The sequence below is a fragment of the Pinus tabuliformis genome, chromosome Q (genome assembly GCF_031772625.1).
Source record: "Pinus tabuliformis cultivar Carrire ecotype Pingquan chromosome Q, CPIR1, whole genome shotgun sequence".
Taxonomy (NCBI): domain Eukaryota; kingdom Viridiplantae; phylum Streptophyta; class Pinopsida; order Pinales; family Pinaceae; genus Pinus; species Pinus tabuliformis.
Window position 1 is genome coordinate 595,119,580 of NC_142296.1, and position 12,253 is coordinate 595,131,832.

The window sequence follows — 12,253 nt, forward strand, 5'->3', positions numbered from 1 at the left end:
GTCGGTGGGGGTTATGGCCATCAACCATAAAATATGCGATGGTTGTTTTAAAGGGGGCGATTGCAATTTGGCTTGGCGGGAGGTTGTGGCCCGTCGGCCTTATAATAATTATTGTTTTCATATAGTTATATTAATAACTATATATTAATTTTGTTACATGGTTATTTAATAACCATTTTAAAAATGATTTTTGTCTCTTATGTAGGTTTAGGAAACCAATGAACGAACGCCAAGTGTCAATGCTTGATAGGCTGCCATGTGGGTCCCACACGCTTATTGGGATGCCATGTGGCACATTGTGGGCCCCTCTTTTCCGCTGTCATATCAAACTTTGAAGAGCTCTATCTTTCGCATACGAGCTCGATTTGACGAGCCATTTGCACCTCCACGATCACGATGACGAGATACTTAACATGAACCTGTTTCAGGCATAATCCAACTACTTTGATTTTTGAGCCCTCTTTGTCCTATGTGTCTCTCTAGAGCCACCTGGATCAATCCTCTCCACTGAGGACCAAAAGCATGAAAAAATAACTTACAACTTTCTCTCTACCCTGTCTACATCACAAGCATCCTGAAAAGGTCTCACTTCCATCTCCTTCACCTTTGTTATTTGGAGCCTTAAGCGACGAGCCAACACCTGCTACTTCTGCAACCTATAGTATATTGTTTGAAAATTGCATGCTTTGAATGACGTGAACAACTAATGACCCAAACTTCCCATACTTGCCACAATTTTATAACACATACTCAGTGGTCAAGTTTACAACAAGATGGACGCAATACCCCAGCTATGACAACAAGGCCAACATATCATTGTTGCTTCAAAAAGTGATGGAAAACATATCATCACTATAGCATATGATTTACATACATAAGGCCAGACACTATTGTTTCGACAAGTGATGGAAACATAACATCACTTTCAGAGTTTTAACATGCAACTCAAAATACGACTCAAAGCATGACTAGACATCATTGTTGCTGAACAAGTGATGGAAAACACATCATCACTTTTACACTTTGAAATACAACAAATGATTTACAAAAGAATGACCATGAAACGAAAACATGTCTAGAAACCATTTTTCACTTATCAATGTGAATGGGTCACCTCGTTGAGGTGGTTTTTCTTGTCAAACAACTGCTCTTCGTAGTTCACGCACCAACACTTTGTCTTTAAGGTGCTGCTCTGGATGGAGCTTCCAGCAAGTGGCTCTTTGATGACCATTTCTATCGCAATGACTACAGTAGGTTTTCTTCCTCGATATCTGCTTAACATGTTTCTTTTCAGGCTGTTGAGAGGGTATTTCACGCCTCATGAGTGCTGCCATTCTTTTCCAACACTTAGAAAAGGTATGGTTAGGTAAACCACAAAAGGTGCATGTTTTTTGATGCCTTGATCTTCGTTCATTACTAACAACATGATCATAATCAAAATGAACATTCGAAGATCAAAAATGGTTATACCTTCCTTTGCTGTCTTTGATGTCAGTATGGTGATGAGAGCTTGCCTCAACTCTCTCCCTGCAATGGAAACTGCCATGGGATGATGGGGATGTTTTCCCATCATTCTCTTTCCTCGACGATGTCTCAGACAAATCTAACACCTTTGAGCACTCTCCTTTAGTGTATCTCGAGCCTGCAAATCGATGTTCATGCACAACCTCTAAAGGTTGAGTGATGCCTTGGTTATTAACACCAAGTTCTTCTTTCTCCTTGTGCCTCGTCCTTGTAAGGAGCCTCATGTTTGTCCCCGTAACTGGGATGTCCAAATCTCCAACAAACCTTATACTAGGAGAAGATGAAATGGAAAGGAAATCAACATCTTTTAATTCTCTTTCGATTTGGAAAGAGCTAATGAGGGTTGCTCATCATCCATCGTTGGTGGTTTTCTCGCTGTCTCGACGCATTTACCAACCTCTTTCCTGACATACCCAAGCCCTGCCTGACAGGGTAATTCTTCTACTTTGATGGGGTTGACAATGCCTTGGCCATTAACACCCAAGCCATTTCCTTCATACCCCATTCTCTTCAGTAGTTTGGAGTCAATTCTTGAGGTATGATTTTCAAACACAGTAAAATCATCATCAGGAAACATACATGAAGATGGAGAACTACTTTTTACCTCACATGGGTCACGCTGCAGCTTTTCCAAGGCCTTGTCCTTTGCTTGCAGTTGTTGTAGAAAACTTTGTTTCTCCTCTTTCTCTTCATTTAAGCACATCTTCAATTCATCATTCTCTGTTTGAAGATTATGTTTGTTTTGCTTCAGTTCTTCCATGGCCTCTTTCGTGGCTTGCAACTAAAGCTGCAATCGCTCCTTTTCCTCTGTCTCTTTCTGTAGAGTTTCATACACAATTTCCACTTTCATGGAAATGTTGACCATGGTCTCGTACATCACTCTTTCATCCTCTCTCGCTGCACGTTCCATTGTTCACACTGCAATTCACATCAATGTAAAGACCGCTTTGATACCATTTGATCCAAGTTCGGGTGTGATGAAGGACCCTTCCAAGACCTTTTACTTTCGTGATGTGTTAAATTTCTTTTTAAAAGAACATTAATGAATACATATGCATGCGGAAAACAAGAGGAACATAAAACCATAATCACATGAAAACATAAGCCATTGATAATGGAGTTGGTCCAGGAGGGACTATGTCTCCGGGCCCCGGTGTCAAGATGGTGTAGGCCGCTGCATTAAGTGCTATCAATAATGATGATATACACAAGAGATGATGTCGCGATTATACAAGGAAAATGCCCTCACACAGGAGTGGCTCTAAGAGATGTTCCACAATCGGAACTCTCAATCGAAAGACTCCTATCAGTATGACAAAAAAACATACATGATGAGCATCCCACCAACATGGCACAAAAGGGATGTCAAAACAAACATGCATGATGACAACAAGAGTATCCCAACAACATACAACAAGGGATCTCAAAGCATAACATGATGAGTTATGACAAGAAGTACATCACATAAAAGATTCCACATCACATCAAGCAGGAATCATAAGAATGAGTAAGAAACAAGATCCCACATCAAACATCAACAAGGATCTATGCAGCACAATGCATAAAGAAGAAGTACATGAACACAACATATACCTCACAATCAAAGGCCATCTGAAGAAGTGGATGTCACACTGTTGAAGTTGCTCGGACCATCGATCTCAAGGCATCGATCGTATGAAGATGGATACTCGCACATGAATGTGGACATCTGCACTGGCACTTAGAAAAGTGACTAGAAGAATAAATGAGAGAATAAGAAATTTGAAGACATCATCAAATTTGTGGCGTCGATTAGTGCTGAATCGACTATCCAAAATCCAAATTCTGAGAAGTTGAGAATTTTGGTCTCAAGGAATCGTTTAGATTCACGTAAGATTCCTCAAAGATTTTGTTCCATGGATGAAATGTAAATCTGCTACTCATATGGCGAATCTGATCTCGCCATTGTGATCCCTACGGAAAACCATGAAAAACAGGTATAAACTTGACTATATTCTGAAATGTCAAAATTTTGCCTCCTTGGGAAAATTTCATGGCTCATGATTCTGCTCCCTGTTTTTGCTGAAATCATGGTTCCACGTGCATTCTGGAAATGAACGAAAAATGAAAAACTCTGATAATGAAATGAACAACACCATTGTGTTCATGGCGGTGAGAGGTGTAAAATCCATATAAAATTTGTCAATTTCTGACAAAGTGAAAATTTTGCCCTCCTGCAAAATTCATGGTTCCTACATTAAAATATTAATTAACTTCTTTGAAATCCGTGCCTGCCTGCTGCCTCAAAATTTGTGGCTATAGTCTCTCTCGTCTGTCTCGAACTGTGTGCACTGGAAAAATATGCTTGTTTAAATAAAATTCCTTCGGCAGATTTACCAAGGGAAAGTGGTTGGCGCATTGTTAAAAGAGGCAAACGGTTGAGGAGAGGTCGAGGGATCAAATCCCGCCCTCTCCATATATAAAATTTTATAACCAAAATGCAATCGAAATGGGGGTGTCAGGTCTGCATTGGGTGGCTTACCCCTTAAACCCCGCTTTACTACATTATCAGCGCATTAATATCGATGATCGGCCTTTGCAATCGGTAGTTAACATGGTATCGACCTTATTAAATCAGTGCGATATTTGGGGTTTTTCCAATATGTATATCGATGATCATTGTTATAAATCAGCTATCGGCATATATCAGTGGTGGACTAATCGGTGATCGGCATTATGAATCGGCGATTGGCACACCCGCTGTCGGTGCATCGCAATCGACGTATCTATCAACGCCTCCACATGGTATCGACGCTATTAAATTGGCGACATATATGGGTTGGGGCAACAGGGTGTGGGTCGGGTCCATCGTCTGTGGCCCACCCACCCTGATATAATACAGTGCTTCTATTATGTATATATATATATGGTATGTGATAGTTGTGGAGGGTTCGGCAGGGGTTATGGCCGCCAATTCTAAAACATATATATGTTGCGATTGAGATAAGGCTAGTGGGGGTTATGGCCGTCAGCATTAAAACATGCGATGGTTGTTTTAAAGGGGGCAATTGTGATTTGGACCGGTGGTAGGTTGTGGCCCGTTGACCTTATAATAATTATTGTTTTCATATAGTTATGTTAATAACTATATATTAATTTTGTTACATGGTTATTTAATAACCATTTTAAAAATGATTTTTGTTTCTTATGCAAGTTTAGGAGACCAATGAACAAATGCCAAGTGTCAATGCTTGATGGGCTGCCATGTGGGTCCCACGTGCTTATTTGGATGCCATATGGCACATTGTGGGCCCCTCTTTTCCCCTGTCATATCAAACTTTGAAGAGCTCTATCTTTCACATACGAGCTCGGTTTGATGAGCAGTTTACACCTCCGCGATCATGACGACGAGATACTTAACATAAACATATTTTGAGCATAATCCAAACACTTTGATTTTTGAGCCCTCTTTGTCCTGTGTGTCTCTCTGGAGCCACCTGCATCAAGAATGATCCGTGAGCTTCATGGAATGTCAACACTTTCCCATGTAGGAGTGTGGGTGTCGAGTGGTTTACATGAAGTGGCATTTACTACACTCCATTTTATTTGCTTCTATGGTTAATAATATGGAGGTAGGCGAGGTATGTTTTCTTTATTTATTGATTTGTAGCCTCATTCTCTACTCAACGAGCAATGGAGGTATGCTTCATGTGCAGATATGGATAAGAGGGAACCCTAGTATAATTTTCTAAGATGCACTTGGTAGTACTTCTATCGATCTCTCCAGCATCAATCCCTAGGGGGTCTCTGTTGGTGTGATGCCTTGTGGATTATCCTCTTCATTGGTTGAAGATGATGAGTCATTTAAAATCATTTTGAATAACGTTTAAATTTTCCTTTTTCCTCTAAGCATTATTTGGCTTCTTTTATGGGTTATTCATGTTAAATTTAAGCTTGGGTGGCTCTGTGATGGTGCTTGGGTCTCTCCTGTATGCATAATTTTTCTTTTGTGGATTCGAAGGCTGAGAGTGGGTCTTCACTCTTAATTGTAGTGGCTCCTCTTACTATGACTTAATTGGGGTGTGGGAGGCCCTTGGATGCTTGTATTTGTGATTTGGCTTCTTGTGGTTTCTTGTTTTGGCCACTTTGGTATGTGTGTTATCGGGGGATACTTCTACTAGCGTTGTTGTGATTTTGGGTGGTTGACGCTCTCACCTCGCTCCTCTATTTTCACTATTTTTGGATCCTCGAGCATGGATTTTCAAGGGTGGATTATATATAGGACCTGGGATTTTGTTGCTCTGTGGGAAACCTCTTCTCTAACCTTCTCTTTTTGACTTAGGGTGGTGCAGGGGTTTGATGCATGGTATCCTGTGGTGTCGGGAATATGTTTTGTGTATTTTGAGAGCTCTTGTGATAACATGCCTCCTTTTCATGGTGGTGTTGATGGTGTTGGACCCACCAACATGTCAGGGGATCTCCCTGGTAAGAAGTCCCAACTAGACCTCACACCATTTGGTGTAGGAGTCCCAGTAGTGGGTCGTACGGCACCACCTTAACCATGATTACGCACAGAGGCAAGTAAGATGTCTATTGGGTGAAAATGTGTTCGTTTAATTCTATTGTAGTACTTACCCAACTATTTAATTTGTCAATCCGAGGTCCGTAGACTTACGAGACACATGCACTATATATGCAGGATTGAAGTGGAACTAATCTAATCTAATCTAAATTACTGAAATCAAATTAATATAGGAAGGCATTGAAACATTAACTATGAAAGCAGGAAATTGCATAAAGGAAAAGCATTACAACATGTGAAGAATTGAATGAAAAACAACATATGTGAGCTCACAACAATAAAACTATGTCAAATTATATTACAAGAACCAAGTTACAAATCATGAAAGCATAAAAATGAAAAACTAAGAATTCCTTTCCATTATTCTCCATTAAAATGAAGAGAGAGCACTCTCTTATATACATGAGGAAGATAACCTTCTCATAATTACATATCCAATATTCTCTTAAGCACTCTCAACTAATTTCCCATTATTACAAGATATGATCCCACAAATCTCTCAAGCATTTTTAACTACTTTCCCATTATTACAAAATATGATCCATTTGAATCCTCCATAAATCTCTCACATATCCTGGATAAGATATGCCAACCAAATCCTCCATGCTTTTCTCCTTAGGAATTGGATAAGATACGCCAACCAAATCCTCCATGCTTTTCTCCTTAGGAATTGGATAAGATATGTCAACCAAATTCTCCATGATTTTCTCCCTAGGAATAGGCTTGCATAATTATCTCCTTAACATGGTGGAGGAGATATGGATAAGTCTCTTGGAATTAATTCTCCACATATTTTCTACACATCACAAAACTCACATATTCTTGAGATAAAAATATGTAAATTTTCGAATAATTAATCATAAATTCACTTATAATACAAAAATGAATAAAATGGAAAATAAGAAGGTGAAACCCAAATGTATGTATGAAAATGATATGATAAAAGGTTAATAGGATGATGAAATGTAAGAAATAGTGAAGAAAAAGGTGGATGAAAATATGACATTTATGAGTCCCAACATCCTCCCCAACTGAACTTGTTGCATGTCCTCATGCAACCATGCATGGGTCTCTTTAAGAACATTTGGCATCTTGAACTTTGGCTCTACATGATGATATCTTTTAATAATGAATGTTTCCAGGATATGTGAAAGACATGAGTAACAACTTACATTTTCTTATGGTTGGTTCTTGTGTGACAACCATGAATACAAAGAATGTTAGTTCTTGTGTTTACAACATTCATTCTGTTTTCTGTTCTCTTTTCTTCAATAATAATGTAAACACTCACTGGAAATCATAATGTGCATAAGAAAGCCCTTTTGTAATATTAATGAAGCATGCCAATATTGTGTATGAAGCAAAGTGCAACAAGTATCATTGGAAAATAAATGTTGGTGAATGGTAAATGGAGTGATATTGGTGAAGAAATGGAATCATGGAAGTGAATATGTAGTGAATATAGTTCTCCCCCCCTCAACTGAATTGGTTGCATGTCCTCATGCAACTGGACATGGCTCATGAAAGGAAATGTAGCATGGTGAGGGAATTTTCCAAAATATTCAAGGTAGCATATAAGGAATTGCATGATTAAAGATTAGAAAACAACATACCTCTACTTACCCAAGAATGATGAATTATGCAATAGGAATGTAGCTGCTTCTGCTGCTGGATCAGGAAAATGTGACTGATGTTGTTGTAACTGGATCCTGGGAAATGAAGGAATTTGAACTGCTGATGCTGAATCATGGAAAAGAGAAATGCTGAAGGTGGAACTGTGGTACTCTCATAGATCATAATGCATGCTGTTGTAACTGCTGAGGGAGTCGTGAAAAAGTGTATAGTCTTCACCCGCTACAAACTCGATGGTACAATTCTAAACATGTGAATGACTGTGTCGATGTCGAGCATGAATAGAAATCATTGGATTACCGGCCATTGATGTATGCCGTTAACCAATGTGAGGCAACTCACCATTGATGTCAATGAGTGCCAAGGTACCGGAGTACATCTTGCGAAGTGCGAATGGATGTGTTGAGGTCGAGCCACTTGCAAGATCTGAAGATCAAGGGACATTGATGTATTCCCATGATCGTCAGCGAGAGAACTTGCCATTGAGGCATGCAAGCCTCTAGTTACTCAAAATGAACTCTAGTCTATTTCCCAGATAAGGTACTGATGTCGATGGGGCAAAACTTGTTGAAAGGTGGGCCTTAAGGAATCCCACATCAGTCAACGCGAGTTTGTAAAAAGATTTGGTAGGACTATAAATGGAAAGAACTCACGGACAAGCAGTGTGGATCAGCATGGCTAGGAAATCAAGGCAATGTAATCGTGGAAAGGGAATGAGTTTTATTCAAAAGGTAAACTAGAAGGCAAAAATAAACTGAAAAGGATAAAGGGATGTATGCGATTTAGAAAAATAGGCGTGCACGAAGTCGTGAAAGATAAGGAAATGGAAGATGGGCTACAACACAAGGATGGTCTAGGCGTTTGGAAGGAAAAAGGGAAGTAATCATGACGCAAAAGGATTTTTATGTAGTGGAAAATGTCATGATATGTGCAGTGAAGAATTAGTTCCTTCAAGCGTCCAATGATGCATCTTTCATAGTGATTTCAAAAAATCACTTTTGCATTAGATTGTCTTCAACTCTTAGCACGATGCCTACATAAAAATTGTCACCTTTGTGTGCCATCTCCATCGATCATTCCTATATGGAGTAACTCAAAAACAAATTAGCTCATTTTCAAGAATTTATGAAATGTCCATCTTTTAATTATTTTCCAAAATTACTCTAATTGTGAATGAAAAAGGTGTCGCCTCGTAATGTTGAGCTTTCTGCATAAGCTTCTCGTTGTCCTACACATAACACCAATCTCATTTCACTTGTTAGTATATGCATCCTAACTTTTGCCCACAAATTCACAAAAAAAATCCAACATACTGTGATTTCCCCCCAACTAAAATTATTGCATGTCCTCATGCAGTTTACTCATTAATTGTGCAATAATTTTTCAAAATGTTTTTATTGATTGCAGAAAATTGATTGAAAACATTTGAAAAGGCTTTTGTACTTCTTAGGGAACAAGTATTATAAATGAATGAGGGTAATTTTATTTTTTATTTATTTATTTTTTTTTAGTATTATTATTATTTTTTCTCAAATCCTATATATCATTTTAGAAATTGGGCCATTTTCCTTATTATGATCAAAACAATAATCGGTGTACACCACCCAACAGCATTGTAATAAGCGTCGGTTCAAGAATATCATATCGTAGGAGGGTGTGATGCAAGTGTCCCAATGTCTGTGCAAGGTCTCCTTTCCTTGGGGTGTCCGCTATTATCTCAAAGCTTATACCCATATGGGTGATGGCCGCATGTCCTCTGTATTATTATCATACTTTTATGGGATTGAGAGCTACAATGGCAGTGGATTTTCAAGGGCAGACCCTTGTATGCTGGAAACAAAACTTGAATGGATCGGGACTCGGTGATTGGGATTCATGAGATGGCAATCCGTGTAGTTGGATTGGTATAACTTGTAGTCCCAAGGGACTTGTGACACATATTGAGTTACAGTTCATGGAACTTCGTGGGACTGTTCCTTCTCAGTTTGTGATTTTGAAGTCTCTGCAATTTCTTGTGTTGTCTCAGACGAATTTGAGTGGCAGTATCCCTAAGAAATCGGAGATTATAGCAGTTTGGTAATGTTTGATCTCAGTGGAAACAACATCAAGGGATCGATTCTTGTTGAGATCGGTAAGCTCAAGAATCTGCAAAATCTGATTCTTAATTCGAATCTCCTGGAAGGAATTATTCCTCCCGAGTTAGGAAACTGCACTGGTCTTGTTAATTTGATGCTTTATGACAACTAGTTGGGTGAAAAAGTACCGGCAGATCTCGGCAGGCTCAGGAGCTTGGAGATGTTTCATGCAGGCGGGAATGAAAATCTTGGAGGAGCTTTACCAAACGAGCTAGGCAATTGTTCGAATCTGACTTTGTTGGGTTTAGCCGAAACCAACATTACCAGCAGTATTCCTTCTTCATTTGGCTCATTGAAGAAGCTCCAGACTCTTAAATTGTACACTGTTGAGCTCTCGGGATCGATTCTGGTGATAGTAATATGCTTCTCTCAACATTCTATATGCAGTCATATTAAATCAAGGCCAATATCTTTTGCATGTGTTTCTAGATTGGAGACAAATTGATGAAAACAACAGAGAAGGGAAAATTATAAAATTTCCATATTTTACAGGATACAGCAGATGATTATGAGTTCATGTAGGGAGCAAAGGACTTAAAAACTTTCTCATAAACTGGTTGCTTGTAATGTACAGCATTTTCAATAACTTCTTAAGGTGACATCCACGAACAAAGGGAATGCTTATGTCTTCGCATCATACTAAATTCATTAAAGGCACCAAGGACTGCAGAGCCTACTTTAGATTGGGCTAATCCGTTTCCTGCTAATGGAAAAAGCGTTGTCCTCTAAAATCAAGAGACCAAGACATGATTTCCACTTGAACTTTACAAAGTTTCGAAGACCCCAATAATGGGCCACTTGAAAAAAAGGCTAAAAAAAAACTCGGTTTCCTTAGGCCCAGGATACTGCCACATCCCAGTTACGAACTTCATGTTCGCACTTCACAATTCGTCCTTTCGGATATCATCTTTGCTTACATAATTTCTGTTTTTATTAATGAAATCGATGATGTCCTCTTCAACAAACTTCTCTAATGAATCAACATTGAAATCCTGAGAGTCAAAATATCGCTCATCAAAAGGCTTAACCAGGCGAACGAATGGTGGGTTTATTGGAGAATCCTTCAAAGGAAGGAATGTAGCATCGGATGTATGACCAAAATCATATTTTGAACGGATTGTCTCAGTAACAGTAGTGAAATTGGTATATGCCTCACCCTCAAATTTTGAGAACACGCCAACTATGAATACTTTCTTGTCACCAATAAGTTTAGTGGCTTCTTCTGAAGATTTGATTTCCACAGATGTGGGACTAGCCTGTTGTTTCAATTACTCCACAATACGATTTGCGTCACGAGGACCTTTATACTCCTGAACACTTGACCCTCCCTTCCTAATGATCTTCAGAGTTGGAAATCCCTTTACATCATATTCACTAGCCAAAGCTTTATTCGTTTCTTCATTAGCATCAACGTTAGCCAAGACAATGGGCTAGGCATGGTTTTTAAGACTAGCTGCAGCTTTCTCATACTCAGGAGCAAGATGCTTACAATTACCACACCAAAGGGAAGTTGTGCCAGATGAATGATTTGATCGAAAAGCGACCTGCTTGTGAAACCACATGCTCATATAGAATGTAAGGGCACCGCCATACAGAACACAAGGTTACTACAGCACCGCACAGAGGCATAATGACATTCATTGCCAGTCAGAGCTCGGATGGGCTCATTGGCTGGGCTCGAATGGGATACTCAGATACTGAACCGGGCTCGATTTATCAGCTACTCAGCTTGGATTTGTTTGATGTTTTGTATATACAATGAATGATGCATAGTTGTTTTTGATTTTGCTGGTTTTTTTTTTTTTTTTTTTGCGTTGTTTTGTTTTCATGAATTATTATTATTATTATTATTAATTATTAAAAGTATAAAAAAATGGAATTAATCCTATCTTTGAAAAGCAAAAATGGTAATCCTATCTTTAAAAACAAAAATGGTTAGTTGTTTAAAATTAAAATATTTTTTTTTTTTAACCAATGAAAAACTAAAGTTGAGAAAGAAACTAAACTTTCTCTTAATTTTTTTTAACAAATGGACATAATAATTTGCATATCGAAAGATGTTGGTGATGAATCATATTGCAAAACATGAATTTATTCTTGAAATTAGTCTAAATCATCTCTATTTTCTGATCCTCGAGATCGTACAAAGATGCAGGAGGAGACATACTTATTCTAGGTAAAAAAAAAACTGAAAATGAAAGCAAAAACTAAAAATGAAAGCCTACCTACTCTATACTAATTAGAATTTACAAATTAGTTACGTGTAGTTAAAATTCCAATGAAGCCATTCACGTAGCAGTAACAACAATATATCCAGTAGCAATTTTTCAAATGAAAAATTAAAATATTAGAGAGTGGATGAGTCTAGTTGCTGTAACTGCAAATCAACTAAAAAATAAAA

The 12,253-nt window shown here is 38.4% G+C and overlaps 1 pseudogene; it reads right to left on the reverse strand.

Moving 5' to 3' along the window:
• Positions 1-10,733: 10,733 nt before the first annotated feature.
• Positions 10,734-11,414, reverse strand: LOC149220855 (protein disulfide-isomerase pseudogene; annotated as a pseudogene).
• Between the last annotated feature and the right edge of the window lie 839 nt (positions 11,415-12,253).